The sequence below is a fragment of the Magnolia sinica genome, chromosome 2 (assembly GCF_029962835.1).
Source record: "Magnolia sinica isolate HGM2019 chromosome 2, MsV1, whole genome shotgun sequence".
Classification (NCBI taxonomy): domain Eukaryota; kingdom Viridiplantae; phylum Streptophyta; class Magnoliopsida; order Magnoliales; family Magnoliaceae; genus Magnolia; species Magnolia sinica.
In genome coordinates this window covers 92,576,946-92,594,518 of record NC_080574.1, presented here as the reverse complement: position 1 = coordinate 92,594,518, position 17,573 = coordinate 92,576,946, and the positions used below count along the sequence as shown (strand labels likewise).

Genomic DNA, 17,573 nt, shown 5'->3' with positions numbered 1-17,573 from the left:
CTCTTCGTTCTAGTTGGTCCAATGAGATCTATGTGGAGAAGTTTGAGTGGTTTAGATGTGGCATTAGAATTCACCTTTTTGTGACTACTCTTAGTTTGTTTACCAATCTGGCATTCGCCACATATTTTATCTACTTTTTGTATTTTGGGTAAATCTCTTACCAACTCTCTTTTGCTTAATCTATACAAATTGCAGTAGTATACATGTCCGAGGCGTTTATGCCATAATTTGGTTTCATCAGTATGGACTATGTAACACAATAAATTAGATGAGCTTGAATCACTTACAATGTAGCAGTTTTCAGAAGTTCTGCGACCAGTTAATATAACATAACCATTTTTATTTAGAATTTCGCACCCTTGGTTGGTGAATTTTACACTATGATTATTATCGCATATTTAAGAATCGATTAATAAATTATGTTTTAACCCTTCAACATATAAAATATTCTCAAATAGAGGGAGATTAAAGAGTGAACCGTACCTTGGCCAATAATTTTGCAGTTGCTACCATCACCGAATGTGATGAACCATCAATCATGTCATTAAGATTGGTGAATAGACATTTGTCACCTGTCATGTGTCTAGAGTATCCACTATCTAAGTACCACTTTGAATGGCTTATAGCTTTGAAAGCGTGTGGGCAACCAAACATGTAACCTTAAGAACCCATTTCAGTACCGTTTTAGGTTTAGGAGTAGAGTTGGCTTTCTTATGTTATAAGACCGGCCCACTGAGTTAGATTTTAAGAGCTCCTTAAGTAAGTCAACAATTTTCTCAGCTAAAGGATTATGATTCTGATTTTTATAATTGATATGGTTTCTTTTAGGTTTTAAGGTTTGAAAAGTCTTAGCAGTTTTAGAATAATTTTGATTCAGACTTTCCCTTTTGAGTTAGAAGACTCCCTTTCACAAATTTGGGTGGAGTATTCTTATGTTTAGGAGGAATACTTTTGTTGTAGCCCAATCCAGATCAATCACCACATTTTTTGGATCCAGATAACAGTTTTTCTAACTTAGGATCACCTTGGGCATACTTCCATGTGTCCTTTAAACTCAAAAGTGAAGAGACTTTAAGTTTTAGCTTTTCAATTTCAGATTTTAAGTTTTCAACTTGAGTGGTTTTGAAATCTAAGTCACACTTAGTTTTTTCAAAACAGTTTGAAATATGAGATTTTTTTAAAACAAGATTATCAAAATTTTCTTTAAGTTTTGAAAACTTTTCTTTCTAAAATTTTAGTTTTATAACAATTTTGCAACTTTCCTTGTATAGGACATTATCAGCATCTTGAGGATCTTCTTTACTTTCATGGTCACTATTTATATTTTCTTCACTGGTTGAATCATCATTATCTGAAAAAGTGAACTTAGCTAAAGTCATAAGGGCCTTAACTTCATTACCTGACTCAGTTTCAGAATCTTCTGACTCACAAGAGGCTTCAGAGTAGGAAGATTCATCCCAAGTAGCCAACAGTCCTTTCTTTTTAGGTTTGTCCTTTTTAGGAAACTTGTTTGCTAAATGCCCATAATCTGGCAGTTGTAACATTGACTATCTTTTAAAGATTTTCAAGTTTTATATTTAGATTTAGATCTTTTCTTTTCATTTGATTTTTGAAAATCAACCCTCTTTTTACTTTTGAAAATCTTGTAAAACTTTTTTGCTAAATGCACTATCACCGGATGAATTCAAAAGAATAATATCTTGTGATTCTACAAAACAAGCTTGGGACATATTGGAAATGACACATGAGGGTACTTCAATTGTCAAGAAATCTAAGATACAAATCCTCACAACTAAATTTGAGGAAGTACGTATGGAAGAAAATGAAATGTTCATGGACTTCTATACCAGATTGAATGACATTGTAAACTCTATGTGGGTTCTAGGTGATAAAATCCCTGAAAGCAAGATTTGTGCTAAAATACTATGCTCACTTCCTGAACGGTTCAATTCTAAAGTAATCGCAATCCAGGAACTTCGTGATACGGAAAATATGAAGGTTGAGGAATTAGTTGGCTCATTACAGACTTATGAGTTAACCTTTAAAGCTCCAAAAGGAAAATCTATTACCTTAAAAACTTCTAAAAATGGTTTTTAAGAAAATGATTTAAACTCTGATTTTGATTCTCAAGATGATATGGCTCTTTTAACAAAAAGGTTTTATAAAATTTTTAAAAGTAAAAAGAGGATTGATCTTTAAAAGGAATTTGATAAAAAGAAACCTACACCTAAATCAAGAAAATCATTAAAAGACAAGTCAATGTTACAACCGCCATGAGTATGGGCATTTGACTAACAAATGTCCCAATAAGGGGCAAGTCAAAAAGAAAAGTATGATGGCTACTTGGGATGAGTCCTCCGATTTAAGCTTCTTCCGAATCAGAAAATTCTGAAACTGAGTCGGGTTGTGATGTTAAGGCCCTTATGACTCTAGCTAAATTCACTTTTTCAGATAATGATGACTCGACTAGTGAAGAAAATCTGAATAGTGAATGTGAAAATGAAGATGATCTTCAAGATGTATACAATGCCCTATATAAGGAAAGTTGTAAAATTGTTGTGAAATTGAAACTTCAAAGAGAGAAATTTTCTAAACTCAAAGAAATTTATGAATCTCTTGTTTTAGAAAAGTCCCACATTTTAGACTGTTTTGAAAAGACAAAATGCGATTTAGATTTTAAAACCTCCCAGATTGAAAATCTTAAATATGAAAATGAACAATTAAAACATGAAGTCTCCTCTCTCTTAAGTTTAAAGGAAACCTGGAAATATACCCAAGGTGATCCTAAATTAGAAAAACTCTTATCAGGATCGAGAAAATGTGGCGATCGATTTGGTCTAGGTTATGATAAGAATGTTTCTCCTAAACCAAAGAATACTCCTCCTAAGTTTGTAAAGGGAGAGACCTTAAACTCAAAAGGGAAAGATCAAATGTTTTCTAAAATCTCTAAGTCTTTTCAAAAAGCTAAAAGTAATTATATCAACTATAAAAAGCAAAATCAAAATCTTTTGGCTAAAAAGATAGTTGATTTACTTAAGGAGCTTCTAAAGTCTAACTCAATAGGTCATACTTATAATTCTTACAAATGAAAGAAGACCAACTATTGACCTAAATCCAAAATGGTTATGAAATGGGTTCCAAAGGTCACTTGTTTGGTTTTTCACACTGCTTTTAAAGCAATAAGCCATTCTAAGTGGTACCTAGACAATGGATGCTCAAGGCATATGACAGGCGACAAGGCTTTATTCACCGATCTTAAAGATATGACCGATGGGTCAGTTAGTTTTGGTGATGGAAGCAATTGTAAGATTATGGACCAAGGTACGGTTCAACTCTATAACCTTCCTTTGTTTAAAAATATTTTGTATGTTGAAGGACTGAAAATAATCTTCTAAGCATATCTCAAATTTGTGATAATAACTATAGTGTATGGTTTTCTAATTAAAGCTGTGAGATTCTAAACAACAAGGGTTCAGTAATACTAACTGGACATAGAACATCTGAAAGCTGCTATATTGTTAGCGAATTAAGCTCATCTAATCAATCGTGTTACATGGTCCATACAGACGAGACTGATTTGTGGCACAAACGTCTTGGACATGTACACTACCGAAATCTATATTGATTAAGCAAACGGGAACTTATAAGAGGTCTACCCAAACTACAAAAATTAGATAAAATATGTGGTGAATGCCAAATTGGCAAACAAATGAGGAACTCACACAAAAAGGTGAATTCTAATACCACATCAAAACCACTCGAGCTTCTCCATATGGATCTTATAGGACCTACCAGGACGGAAAGTCGACATGGCAAAAGATATATCTTGGTAATAGTCGAAGACTTTACCAGATATACATGGGTTGTCTTCTTAAGGGACAAATTAGAAACCCTTGAAGAAGTGAAAAAGGTTCTCAAAAGGATTCAAACTAAAAAAGGTTCTCAAGTCAGTAACATTCGTAATTATCATGGATCTAAATTTGAGAATAGCGGTTTTGAGAAGTTCTGTAGTGACCAGGGAATATTACATGAATTCTCAGTGCCCAAAACTCCACAACAAAATGGTATAGTTGAAAGAAAAATAGAGTGCTTCAAGAAATGGCTAATGTCATGTTGAATAGTATGAAGCTCTCTAAGAATCTTTGGGTTGAAGCAATCAATACAGCTTGTTATATTATTAACCGGGTTTACACTACTAAGGTAATAATAAAACGGCTTACGAAATGTGGTTCTATAAAAAGCCTACTGTCAAATACTTTCGAGTTTTTGGCAGCAAGTGCTATATTTTATGAGATCGTGAATATCTGGGAAAGTTTGATACGAAGAGTGATGAAGGGATCTTTTTAGGATACTCTTTAAACAGTTGAGCTTATAGGGTTCTGAACAAAAGGACTGGTGTGATTCAAGAGTCTATCAATGTAGTCATTGATGATTACTTAAACACACCAGTCTCAAGTTCAGATAATGATGAAGTTCTAGTAATTTATAAATCTGATACTTCATCTAATTAGACTGATTCTAAACTAAGGACTGTTAAAGATCATCCAACCACACAGATTCTTGGAAACCCTCTCACTGGTATTCGTACTCATAGACAACTTGAGGATGTATGTAATTACGTATGTTTTATATCCTAGATAGAACTATCTAATGTAAAAGAAGCTCTTGCTGATGAAAACTGGATTGTTGTGATGAAAGAAGAACTTAACCAATTTGTGAGAAATGATGTTTGGTATCTCGTACCTAGACCTAAAGAAAAATACATCATTGGAACTAAATGAATTTTCAAAAATAAGTCTGACGAGCTTGGCAATACAATTAGAAACAAGGTTAGGTTAGTGGTACAAGGTTACACTCAAATTGAAGGTATTGATTATGATGAAACCTTCGCACCAGTAGCTCGTTTTGAATCAATTAGACTTTTCATATCCATTACGTGTTTTAGAAAGTTTAAAATTTACCAAATGGATGTGAAAAGTGCATTTTTAAATGTTGATCTACATGAGGAAGTCTATGTTGAATAACCGATGGGTTTTGAAGACCCCAAAAATGTTGATCATGTGTATCGCCTTAAAAAGGCACTTTACGGTTAAAAACAAGCTCCTAGGGCATGGTACGAGAAATTAACAAAGTTTCTATTAAGCCATAATTTTCAAATGGGATATGTTGATAAGACTTTGTTTATTAAAAAACATAATGATCACACTTTAATAGTACAGATTTATGTTGATGATATCATTTATGGATCTACCTGTACTGACATGACTATTGAGTTTGCAGATTTGATGAAATCTCAGTTTGAAATAAGCATGGTTGGGGAATTGAATTATTTCCTTGGGTTGCAAGTAAAATAAAAACCTGATGGAATGTTCATTTCTCAATCTAAATATGCTATGAATTTAATTAAGAGATTTATATTTGAAATGGTAAGAATTTTGATACTCCTATGAGTACAACTTTGAAACTCTCAAAAGATTCTACTGGTACAAATGTGGATCCGAAATTATATCGGAGTATGATTGGTAGTTTACTGTATTTAACTGCTAGTAGACCCGATATCGCTCTAAGTGTTGGTATTTGCGCTAGATATCAGTCTGATCCTAAAGAGTCACACTTGACTGCTGTCAAGCGGATTGTGCGATATGTCGCAAGTATTGTTAATCTCAGTCTCTGGCATGCACATGAGACTAGTGTTCAATTAGTGGGTTACACTAATCTGGGCTGGTAATCTTAATGATAGAAAATCAACCGGTGGTGGTTGCTTTTATATTGAAACTATTTAATTTCTTGGTTTATCAAGAAATAAAGTTCTATGTCACTTTCACATAAGTGAATATATTGCAATGGTAATGCGTGTACACAATGGTTTACATGAAACGTATGCTAAGTGATTATGGAATTAAACAGGATTCTATGTTATTATATTGTGATAATTCCAGTGTCATAAATATTTTGAAAAATCCAATTCAACATTCTCATACTAAGCACATTAACATTAGATTTCATTATATTCGAGAATTAGTAGAAGAAAAGGTTATATCTTTGGAATATATCCCTACCGAGAATCAACGTGCTGACATTTTCACTAAACCGCTCGACAAAAGCAGGTTTAACAAAATGAAATTTGATCTTGGCATGTGCATTTTAAAATGAGTATTTATGCCTATTTGTATCATATTGTATATAATTGCTTGATTAGATTTCAATTTTTGTATATAATGCTGGAAATCAGATTTTTTGGCCGGTACTTGACCAGTCATATTACGACCGGTCGTGTACATCCACGACCGGTCGTGAATCGCGTGAATCACTTAAAATTGGGGAAAACGCTTCATCTTCTTCATTTCCTCTTCACTCTCCAATGAGCCGACGCCCGACTAGTCAAACCCTTCCTTTAAAATCTTCAAGGTTAGTGCTCCATTTGCATTTTTCTTGTAGATTTGTATCTAGATTACTTCTATTTTACTCTTAAAGTTATCTATTTCAAATTTCGTTGATATTTGGGGTATTTCTTTTGTAAAATCTGATTTGAGAAAACCCTCTTCTCAATCCTTTGTAACTCTTTATTTTCTTGAAATCCTTGTTGTAAATTGCATCTAGAGGGAGAAAGACAACATCTCGTGGTCCATCTTCTTCCTCCAAATCAGCCCCTATCACTAAGCGTCATTTTCGAGCTCCCGAGGACGATCCATCTTATGTTCAGGACATCAGATTGTGTAATGTTATTGTTGAACATCCTATTGATATTAATCATATTGCTCCTTTTGATATCCTTCCTATGCTCCAAGCTATAGGTTGGGATAAATTATTGCATTGGGGTGGGCCAGCATATCGGTCCATTGCCCAATCCATGTTCGCATGCATAAGTGCTTTTTCATTGGAAAATTTATCTTTTAAGATAGCCACATGAGAAGGACCATTTGACGTTGATCGTTATTTGATTTCAACTCTTATAGAAATTCCTGTGAATGATAAGGGCATTCCTATCCATACTTTATCTGAAAAACCCTCAGTATCTAAAAAACGTATGCTTACTAAGGATTTTTGCAATTTGAATGTTCAATGGATACATAAAGGGAATGCGCTTCCCTCAAAGTATCTGTTACCCAAATATAGGGTTCTTCACAAAATATTTGTGTCTAACTTGTATCCTCGATCGGGTAATAAATTTGAATTGACTTCCTTCATGGTCCGTGTTCTTCATGCTGTTACTAGCGGTGCTCCTGTTTGTCTACCATCCTTGATTTGTCACTCCATTATTCAGTTTCAACTCCATCCAAGTCACAGTGACATTCCTTTTGGTTATTTGATGACTGTGTTGGCTATGCATATGTTAGTTGATATGCCGGTTGGAGAGGCACCTATCCATCATCGATGTTTAAAATTCTAATATCAATAAGATGAAGCTTGATTTCCTTCCTGGTCAAGGTGTGGTGTTGGAAGCTGAAGCTGAACATGAGGAACAAGCTAGTGATCTTCCTCTTAATGATATTAACATGGATGATATTTTTGACGAACTTGAATCGGATTCTGCAAATGATCCAGATTATGAGCCTTCTAAGTTTGATGCACGTTTGTGTGCATTGGAAGATAAGGTTGACAATATGAATGTTAAGATAAAAAACATGTCCTATTACCCATGATTTACAATTCAAGTATATGCGCAAATATCTTATGCGCTTGAATAAGGGCATGCATCAACTTGATCCTTCCATCCCTGCTCCATCTTTTTGATTAGTTCTTTTAAGTTTACTAGTCTATTATAACTTTATTACTCTTGCGCTAACTTAACTGGTTTTGAGATTGTAGCTATCTCGACTTAGCTCGGTTTATGAATTATGTGGGTTGTTTATGTTGGTTTCTCATATCTTGTCTTGTTATCTCTCATATATCTCTTTACTTATTTCTCCTCAACCATCTATTTTGTGCTCCTTTGTCATGTTGTGATAAAAAGGGGGAGAATGGATATGGATGTGTCTAATGATTATGTTATGAGGAGGGAGATGATTGTGTTTTTGATGTATGTTACTCAGGGGGAGTATGTGCAGAGGTGGACTATATGTTATGTTGAATATTGATTAACAGGTTTGCGGGATCATGTTAGTATGCCGGTTGATAACAACTGGTGCATGATTCTTTAATCAGATATTCTGCGTTATGTAACATATCTTGGAAGTGTGTTTTGTCACTAATTTGACAAAGGGGGAGATTGTAAGTGCTATAGTTTATAGCCCCTTTTTGTTGTCAAATTTGTGGTGCCAAAGACACTGTTATGAAGCTTGCATATGTGAAGAACAAAGCTCTACTCAAGATCAGCTTTGATTGACAAGCACTGTTCACAAGTCAAGACTCGAGAAAGTGAGATTGTTCGACTTAATTCAAGACAAGGATAATGCAAGATCTCAAGAAGCTTTCAAGTTCAACCTCAAGATCTCAAGAAGCTTTCAAGTTTGAGCTACATCAAGACTTCAAGCTTCATTACTTTCAAAGGTCACTCGTCTCTAAGTTTCAATGTCCTTACTTCACTATTGAGGTATGACTGACCTTAGGTTGACCTTTAGAGTAGGTCATTTTGGATACATAATTCATATGTTTTATATAAGTGAGTTTAGTCTGTTCTAAGACTAGTCCTGGACTTTGTTCGACTAGTCCTAGCACTGCTTCGACTTGTCTAAGAATTTCTTAGATCAGTCATAAGTTTGTTACAAAATTCAGAAAATTTCTGTTAGGCTTCGACTAGCCTTAAGGACTGTTCGAATAGTCATATGAACAGTGTCGACTATTTCTTTGACCAGTCAAAATCCTACGACTCAAAGTACAGTGTTTAAATTCAGCTAGCTTCGACTAGTCGTGAGCAACCTACGACCAGTCGAAGGAGATCTACGACCAGTCGTGAAACCGCGAGATCTTATCGCGCCTGAATTTTCAAATATCTGTTGGTTCTATGACCAGTCGTAGAGATCTTTAGATCAGTCAAAGACGTGATTTGCTCACTTATAAATAGAGCACGAATCTCAGAATAAAATAGGAAATTCAAGCTAGTTTAATTCGGCCTTCTGGGAGATAAGTCTGTGCTCCATTTAAGCTAAGTATGCATGTTTAATATTCTCTTTCTTTAGCTTTTAAAATTGATTTTGTTTCTTTTATTCCAATCTGATCTGAAAAAGAGGAAGTTTTATTTTTCCTTTTTCTAGAATCAAAATCAATTAGAGCTAGCCCCATTTGGTTTAATTTAAAATCTATTAGAACCTAAAACCATTATAAAGAGAGTATTGGACATTGAACTTTGACATTCAAATCTCTACTTCGACTTGGTTCTTCTGGGCTGCTACAACGAAGGAGAAATTCAGGTATTTTACGTTTATGTAATTTACTTTCATTTGGTTTTCTTTTGGGATTTGCCAGAAAAATCTCATTGTATTGGTTATCTGAGGAGAGCCAGGAAAACTCAGAAGAGGGGTTTTTTTAATTGTGTAAGCCCATAGAGAAAGACACAATTGTGAAGGTTTTGGGTGAACCTGGAAAACCTATCTTTGATAGTGAATGCTGATATCTCCTGTGTGAGGATATTAGGAGTGGAGTAGCTGTGTGGCTGTTTATTAACAGTTGGTGTACACACAGGCGAACCACTATAATCCCTTGTGTTTTGTGGTTGTGTGGTTTATATTTCATATCTTTAATTATTCATTTGTGGGATGTATATGTGGATGTGAATGTTGTAATCATTTTATTTCAAGATCAATGGAGAATGTTGTAATAGCTTAGATTTATATTTCTGCAATTTATCTCTTGCTATCTCTTTATTAGTTTGAGCTTCAGTTTCTCTATTTGTTCTAGTAAGGTTGCCCTGCTATTTTTATGGTGCATGGTTGTCCTTAGAACAATCAATATTTTGAGATTGCATTTAACATTGTGTATTGATTTATTTATTTGGCTATCTCTCTTTCTTTATTTTCGCTGTATTTATTTTAAATTTAGCATAGTCTTATTCACCCCCCCTCTTGGACATATAGCTTGGTCATTTCAATACCCACATCTAATAGTTTAGGAACCTCGGCCTTAACCACTTCTTTCATGTTTGGATTCAGTCAACATTGTGATTGCTGCGAGGTCTTTGCATTATCATCAAGATAAATGCGGTGAGTACAAATTGAAGGGTTAATTCCCTTGAGGTACGCAATCATCCATCCAAGGGCTCCCTTATGCTCAATGAGAGTAGATAAGAGTATACCCTCTTGTTCTTACTCAAGGTGGGAAGAAATCACAACCGGGTATGTCTCATCTCGACCTAAGTAGACATATTTCAAATCAGAGGGCAATGGTTTTAAGTCAAGCTTCGGTGCCTTGAGGCTAGATGGTAGAGGCACTCATCAATTTGGAGCAACTCTTCAAATTGTGGCCTCCACCAATTAACTTCAAGTACCAATACAGTATCAAGCATGGCACCCATCTCCCTAATCATGTCATCATCAAAATCATGGGAGTGAGCCAAGCATGTCTTTAGATCAGAGGATAAGGTCAAAGGTGTTCTATTTTTCATGAAAGAATTAATCATGTTAACGTCATGGAAATCATCATCATCCTCTAACTGTCTGCTTATATTGAAAAAGATATTCAACTCCAATGCCATATTCGCAAAAGACATACTCATGACTCCATTCCTACAATTAATGATTGCATTTGAAGTGACAAGGAATGGGCGACCAAGAATGACTGGAATTTGAGTGCTCATATCCATGACGGGTTGAGTATCCAGGACGATAAAATCTATCGGGTAGTAAAATTTGTCAACCTGGACCAACACATCCTTAATTATCCCTCTCGGTACATAAACTGAGGGATCATCAAGTTGTAATGTGGTTCAGGTGGGTTTTAATTCACCCAAACCTAGTTGTTCATAAAAAGAGTAAGCAATCATATTTAGGCTTGCCCCTAAGTCAAGAAGTGCGTGCTTAATTCGGTAGTTCCCAATTACACAAGGTATGGTTGGGCTACCGGGATCTTTGAATTTTTGTGGCACATCTTGCTTTAGGATGACACTCACTTTCTTAATTAAAAAAATTTTCTTTTGAATATTTTGCTGTCTTTTGGTCATATACAAGTCTTTTAGAAATTTGGCATATGAAGGTATTTGTCTAACCGCATCCAGTAGAGGAATATTGACATTCACTTGTTTCAACACCTCTAGAATGTCCCGAGAGTTAGAGAGAGGTTTTGGTGCAACCAACCATTGGGAGAATGGGGCAATTGGCTTGCCTTGAAGTTCCGGTTCTAATTCTTGTCGAGCAATGTTAGGTCTATTATCATTATCCTCTTCCAGGTCCTTAAGCTTTTCAGCCCTAATCGGAATGGTTTTGTTAATGGTCTTCCCACTCCAAAGAGTGGTGATAGATTTAGCTTGCTCCATTTGGTTTGAAAGGCTTGGGTCCCTAACTTCATATTGTGGTTTTGGATTGGAAAGAGGTTAAGCTAGAAGGCTACCCTTATTCCCAACCGCACTTTTAGTCTCAAGTCCTTGTATGGCCTTTATGAGTTCTTGAAAGGCTTGTAGCATCCCCTGATTGAAAAACTCTTGCTTTTGAAGATGTTTTAAAACCGGGTCCTCTTGAGGTTTCTCTTGATTTGGAATTTGGTTTAAGAAATCTTGAGGGGTAGCAGTTTGTTCATTCCTCCAACTGAAGTTTGGATGATTTCTCCAACTAGGATTGTATGTATTAGAGGTAGGTCCATTAAAAGGTCTTTGGTAATTGTTCACGATTGGATTGCTCATTCAACACCTCTTAAAAGGTAGTATTGTTGGACAATTTTCAGTTGTGTGAATGTTGCAAGCACAAATACCGCAAACAGTTTCCTTTGCCTTATCCTTCTTTAATTACATGGCCTCGAGTTTCCTAGTAAGATTAGTCACTTTAACACTGATATATTCGTCCTCTTTCAGGAGATATATTCTACCCCTTTCCTTGGATTGAGTCGGCCTAGACATGGTGCTTGGTTTTGAGAAAATGTCCCATAATTGTGTTTTCAACAAGCTTATCAAACTAGTCCCACACCTCATCAACACTTTTATTCATAAATTCCCCATTACACATCGTCTTGACTAATTAGCAAGTGGGAGATGTCAGTCCATCATAGAAAAAGTTCATATTGTGCCACGTTTCAAAACCGTGTTGTGGGCATGAACTGACAAGATCCTTGAACCGCTCCCAACATTGGAAGAATGTTTCATCTTCCTTTTGGGCAAAGTTCATGATCGACTTTCTAAGAGTATTCGTCTTATGGTATGGGAAAAATTTATTTATGAACTCCCTTGTCATGTCATTCCATCTACCAATAGATCGAGGACATAGTGAATGTAACCACGTCTTAGTTTTCTCTTTCAAAGAAAAGGGAAAGAGTTTCAGCCTGACCGTGTCATCAGACATTTTAGGAAAATATAAAGCGGCTATGATCTGATTAAACTCTTTCAAGTGTAAATATGGATTTTCTGATTCAAGTCCATGAAATTTTAGAAGGAGTTGGATCACCCCTGGTTTGATATCCATATGTCCCGTATTTTCTGGAAAAACCATGCATGAGGGCGTGCTCGCCCCTGCCGATTATAAATAATCTCATAAAGTATGAGGCAGGGACATTGCGCACCTCATTCTCATCTTAGACTTCCCCAACCCGAGGTTGAGGTTGTCCTTCTGGTTGATTGGCCAGTTGATTTGCAGCTATAACCTCAATTAACTCGAGGATCTTGAGTGGTGTCTAGTCTTGCGACGGATAGTTAACCCCTCAACCAATCCACCTTCACTTAAAAGACATCGAGTGTTGTCACGGACCCACTTGGGCATGAAACACTCTCGGCCCTCAATTTAGTTTCTAAAAAGAAATAGAAATCTAAAATAGAAAGAGAGAGAGAGAGAGAGAGAGAGGGAGGAGGGGGAATTAGAAAGAAGTTACCAAATTAGAAGTTCCTAATCAAGATCCTACAAAATAAAATAAAACAAGTTAGTTTCTAAAAACGGAAATTCTAAAAATAGAAAGTTTCTAAAAAATAAACTAGTTTCTAAAAAGGTAAAATTTCTAAAATAGAAATAGAAAGTAAACTAGTTTCTAAAAAAGGAAAATTTTTAAAAACAGAAAATAGAAAGTTTCTTTATATAAAAAAACTGATTAGGAAAGTTCTAAACCTAAAATTAGAAAGTAAGTTTCTAAAAAGAAAAAGAAAAAGAAATCCTGGAATTAGAAGGTTTCTAAAGATAGAAAATAAAACCTAATCCTAAAAATAGAGAAACCCTAATCTTAACCTAATTCCAAGACTAGTTAATTCAGAAAGACGCAACCGTTAGTCCCCGGCAACGATGCGAAAACTTGTTCACAACCCCAAGTGTAGGGTCGTGATGTAGTAATAATCTCGGTGATACCGAGGTCAAATCCACAGGGACCGAAACTTGTACGTATTCTAAATTTAACTCGAACTAGAACAAGAAGAAGATGTAATCTAAATCGGAGAAAATTTGGACGAAAACTTGTAAAATTCAAAGGTGGGAAACTAGGGTTTCAAGGATCCACTTGTAGAGATTAGGGAGGTTTACGCTTGATTCACGAAACACAATTGGAATAGAGTCCCATCTTCATCAAATTGGAAAATATCTCATTAAAAATCAAATATGAACTTCCTTTGATCTAGTTTTCAATGAATGATAGGTATGAGAACTAGTAGTGATTCCATCACAAAACCACGCCCATGAGATAAAGCAAACTACGGAATTTTACCAATTCACAACCAATCGAGAGAAGTATGGAATGTTACGAAGGATTCCATCATCCAACCATGTCCAAGGGACGATGGTGAACAATAGGGTTTCCTAAATTCACAATCTCAATAATGAAAAGGACATACTCAAAGCTATCGCAAATTCATTGTAATTCAAGTCACAACAAACCATTAAAAACCATAAATATTCCTTATAATCAAACTAAAATTAAAGAGAGTTCAATTAACATGAATCAAAGTAATAGAAAACATCCCATCACGCTATAAGCTTCACCTCGTAGCCCTATCTAAGAGGTTTAGCCAATCATTGACATGATTGAGCCAGTATCTCTTAGAATAAAAATCAAGGGAAGAAACTACTAAGGAAAAAAATAGAGGTGGTTCTCCCCCACTCCTTCCCTCTCTCTCTTCCTTTTTCATTCGATTTTCTTTCTTTCATTTTATAGGTGTGCGCCAAAGAGTTGGATGGAGTTTTTGGGAATCAACCTTGTTTTCGCATCGTAATTCACAATGGAACCAAACGCAAAAGTGTCGGTTGTGTTGGCCATTGTTTAAGTGCGAATTCAACTGGGTTGGGGTCGAATTCATCTTCTAGACAGGATAGACAGTTCGGATTATCCGTCCAGATCGTCGAGGTGGGCCACAACAGTTCCCGTCGGAACCGTTGCTGTGTGCGCTGCCGAAATTGATTAGCACGTCTTACGTTGTTAGAGTCAGTGGTATCAGTGGGGTCCACATACTCCAATGTCTGAGAAATCCACCCTGTCCATTAGTTCTGCCTCAAAATTTCGGTTGGAGATGGCGTGGTTCCGTTCGGATTCGATGTGGCCCACAGAATTTCTCTTGGCGCCATCCATCTTGCATTTAAATCTCCATGTACATGTAATGTTTGAGGAAATCGAGCAGCAGATCAGGGTACGGTCGGTTTGACCTCCTGGATGCAATGAACGGCTTGGATCATCGAATCGGATGATGATGGTGGCCCATAGAGAAGGACCGCAAGACTCTGTTCGTCCGTTTCGTGGGCGGAAGATTTAAATCCGAGTAGGAGTCGGGTCGGCATGTGCTGGCCAACTCTCTTGATTCGGTGCACCTCGATAGTGCACCTTCATGTATACTTAATCTAGGTGTGGGGCCCCCTTATGACATCTTCCTGATCTATCTAACACGTCCATTTATTCATTTATCTAATTTAAGGGGTCGAGTCCAAAATCGAGGCATATCCAAAGATCCGGTGGGCCCCAAATCATCAATGGTCGGTCTGTCCACTGGCTTTGATTCTTGAGTGTTAAATTCATACCTTTATCATACTTTTCAATCCAAGCTCTTGAATTCACCTTGTAACACAAACATGATTAGAATAGAGTATTAAGCATTATCATATACATAAAACTAAGTAATAACTAGGGTCTAATATGCAATATTTGACCCTTAACAATCAACTTGTTAAAAATGCACAATCATGGGACACTTACCCAAAATCAAGCACCATTTCTAGGCCCACTCAATCAAAGAAGGGGCGGATTATACCTTCTGAAAGAGGATGATGATATCAATGCTAAAGTAGCTAATCTCATAAGGAAATTCGAGGCCATGGAACTAAAGAAGGATAAGGCTAAGGAAACTGTTTGTGGTATTTGTGCTTGCAACATTCACACAATTGAAAATTGTCCAACAATACCTGCCTTTCAAGAGGTATTGAATAAGCAATCCAATGCCGTGAACAATTACCAAAGACCATTCAATGGACCTACCTCCAATACATACAATCCTAATTGAAGAAATCATCCAAACTTCAGTTGGAGGAATGGACAAACTGCTACTCCTCAAGGTTTCTTTAATCAAATTCCAAATCAAGGGAAACCTCAAGAGGATCCAGTTCTAAAACATATTCAAAACTAAGAGCTTATCACTTAGGATATATTATAAACCCTTTAAGATATTTCAAAGGCCATACAAAGGCGTGAGACAAAAAATTCAATTGGGGAAAAAGGGATTCTTCCAGCCTAACCTTTCCCCAATCCTAAACCACAATACAAAATAAGTGATCCAAGCTCTTCAAATCAGATGGAGCAAGCTAAATCTATCACCAATCTTAGGAGTGGGAAGACCATTGACAAAACCATTCTAGTTAGGGCTGAAAAGCCTAAGTACCCGGAAGAGGACAACAATGATAGACCTAACACAGCTCCACAAGAATTGGAACCGAAACTTCAAGGTAAGCCGATTGCCCTATTCCCCCAACGGTTGATTACACCAAAATCTTTCTCTAACTCTCGGGACATTCTAGAGGTGTTAAAACAAGTGAAGGTCAATATTCCTTTCTTGGATGCGATTAAACAAATACCTTTATATGCTAAATTTCAAAGACTTGTGTATGACTAAAAGACGGCAAAATATTCAAAAAAATCCTTTTAATTGAAAAAGTGAGTGTCATCCTAAAGTAAGATGTACCAAAAAAATACAAAGATCCGTAGCCCAACCATTGCTTGCGTAATTGGGAACTACCGAATTGAGCACGCACTTCTTGACTTAGGAGTGAACGTAATCCGATTCCTTACTCGGTCTACAAACGATTAGGTTTGGGTGAATTAAAACCCACCCTAAGCACATTACAACTTGCTGATGATTGGTTCATGTACCGAGAGAGGTAATCGAGGATGTGTTTGTCCAGGTTGATAAATTTTACTACTCGATAGATTTTATCATCTTGGATACGCAACCCATCAAACATGAGCACTCAAATTCCAGTCATTCTTGGTCGCCCATTTCTCGCCACTTCAAACGCAATCATTAATTGCAAGAATGGAATCATGAGTATGCCTTTCGGGAATATGACATTGGGGTTGAATATTTTTTCAATACAGGTAAACAGTTAGAGGATGATGACGATTTCCATGACATTAACCTAATTAATTATTTCGTGGAAGATAAAGTACTTCTGACCTTATCCTCTGACCGTCTAGAGACGTGCCAGGCTCACTCTCATGATTTTGATGATGACATGATTAGGGAGATGAGGACCATGCTAAATACCATGCAGGTACTTGAAGTTAACCAGTAGAGGCTACAATTCGAAGAATTATCCCAAACTGATATAGTGCCTCTACCGTCTAACCTCAAGGCACCGAAGCTTGACCTAAAATTCTTGCCCTTTGATTTGAAATATATTTATTTAGTTTAAGGTGAGACATACCTGGTGGTGATTTCTTCCCACCTTGAGGAAGAATGGGAGAGTACGCTCATCTCTACTCTCATTGAGCACAAAGAAGCCCTTGGTTGGTCGATTGCAAACCTCAAGGGAATTGACCCTTTGATTTGTACTCACCGCATTCATCTTTAGGATAATGAGAAGACCTCACGACAACCATAATGCAGACTAAATCCAAACATGAAGGAAGTGGTTAAGGTCGAGGTTCTTAAACTATTAGATGTTGGTATCATATACCCTATATCTGATAGCCAATGGGTGAGTCCAACTCAGGTGGTTCCTAAGAAGTTCAAAATCACCATCGTAGCTAATGCCAACAATGAACTCGTGCCAACTAGAGTTACTACTGGTTGGAGAATGTACATTGACTATACGAAGTTGAATACTGTCACAAGGAAGGACCACTTTCCTTTGCTCTTTATCAATCAAATTTTGGAAAGGCTAGCTGGTCATTCCTACTACTGTTTCCTTGACAGATATTCGGGCTACAACCAGATTGAGATAGCCCTTGAAGATCAAGAAAAGACCACGTTCACATGTCCTTTTGACACCTTTACTTACCGAAGGATGCCATTTGGACTGTGTAATGCCCCCGCCACC

At 36.5% G+C, this 17,573-nt stretch overlaps 1 non-coding gene across 1 annotated transcript; it reads left to right on the top strand.

The window, feature by feature from the left end:
• The first annotated feature begins 12,159 nt into the window (after window positions 1-12,159).
• Window positions 12,160-12,266, top strand: LOC131238187 (small nucleolar RNA R71). The gene has a single exon (XR_009167597.1). It is a non-coding gene; the product is annotated as a small nucleolar RNA R71 (small nucleolar RNA).
• The last annotated feature ends 5,307 nt before the right edge of the window (window positions 12,267-17,573 follow it).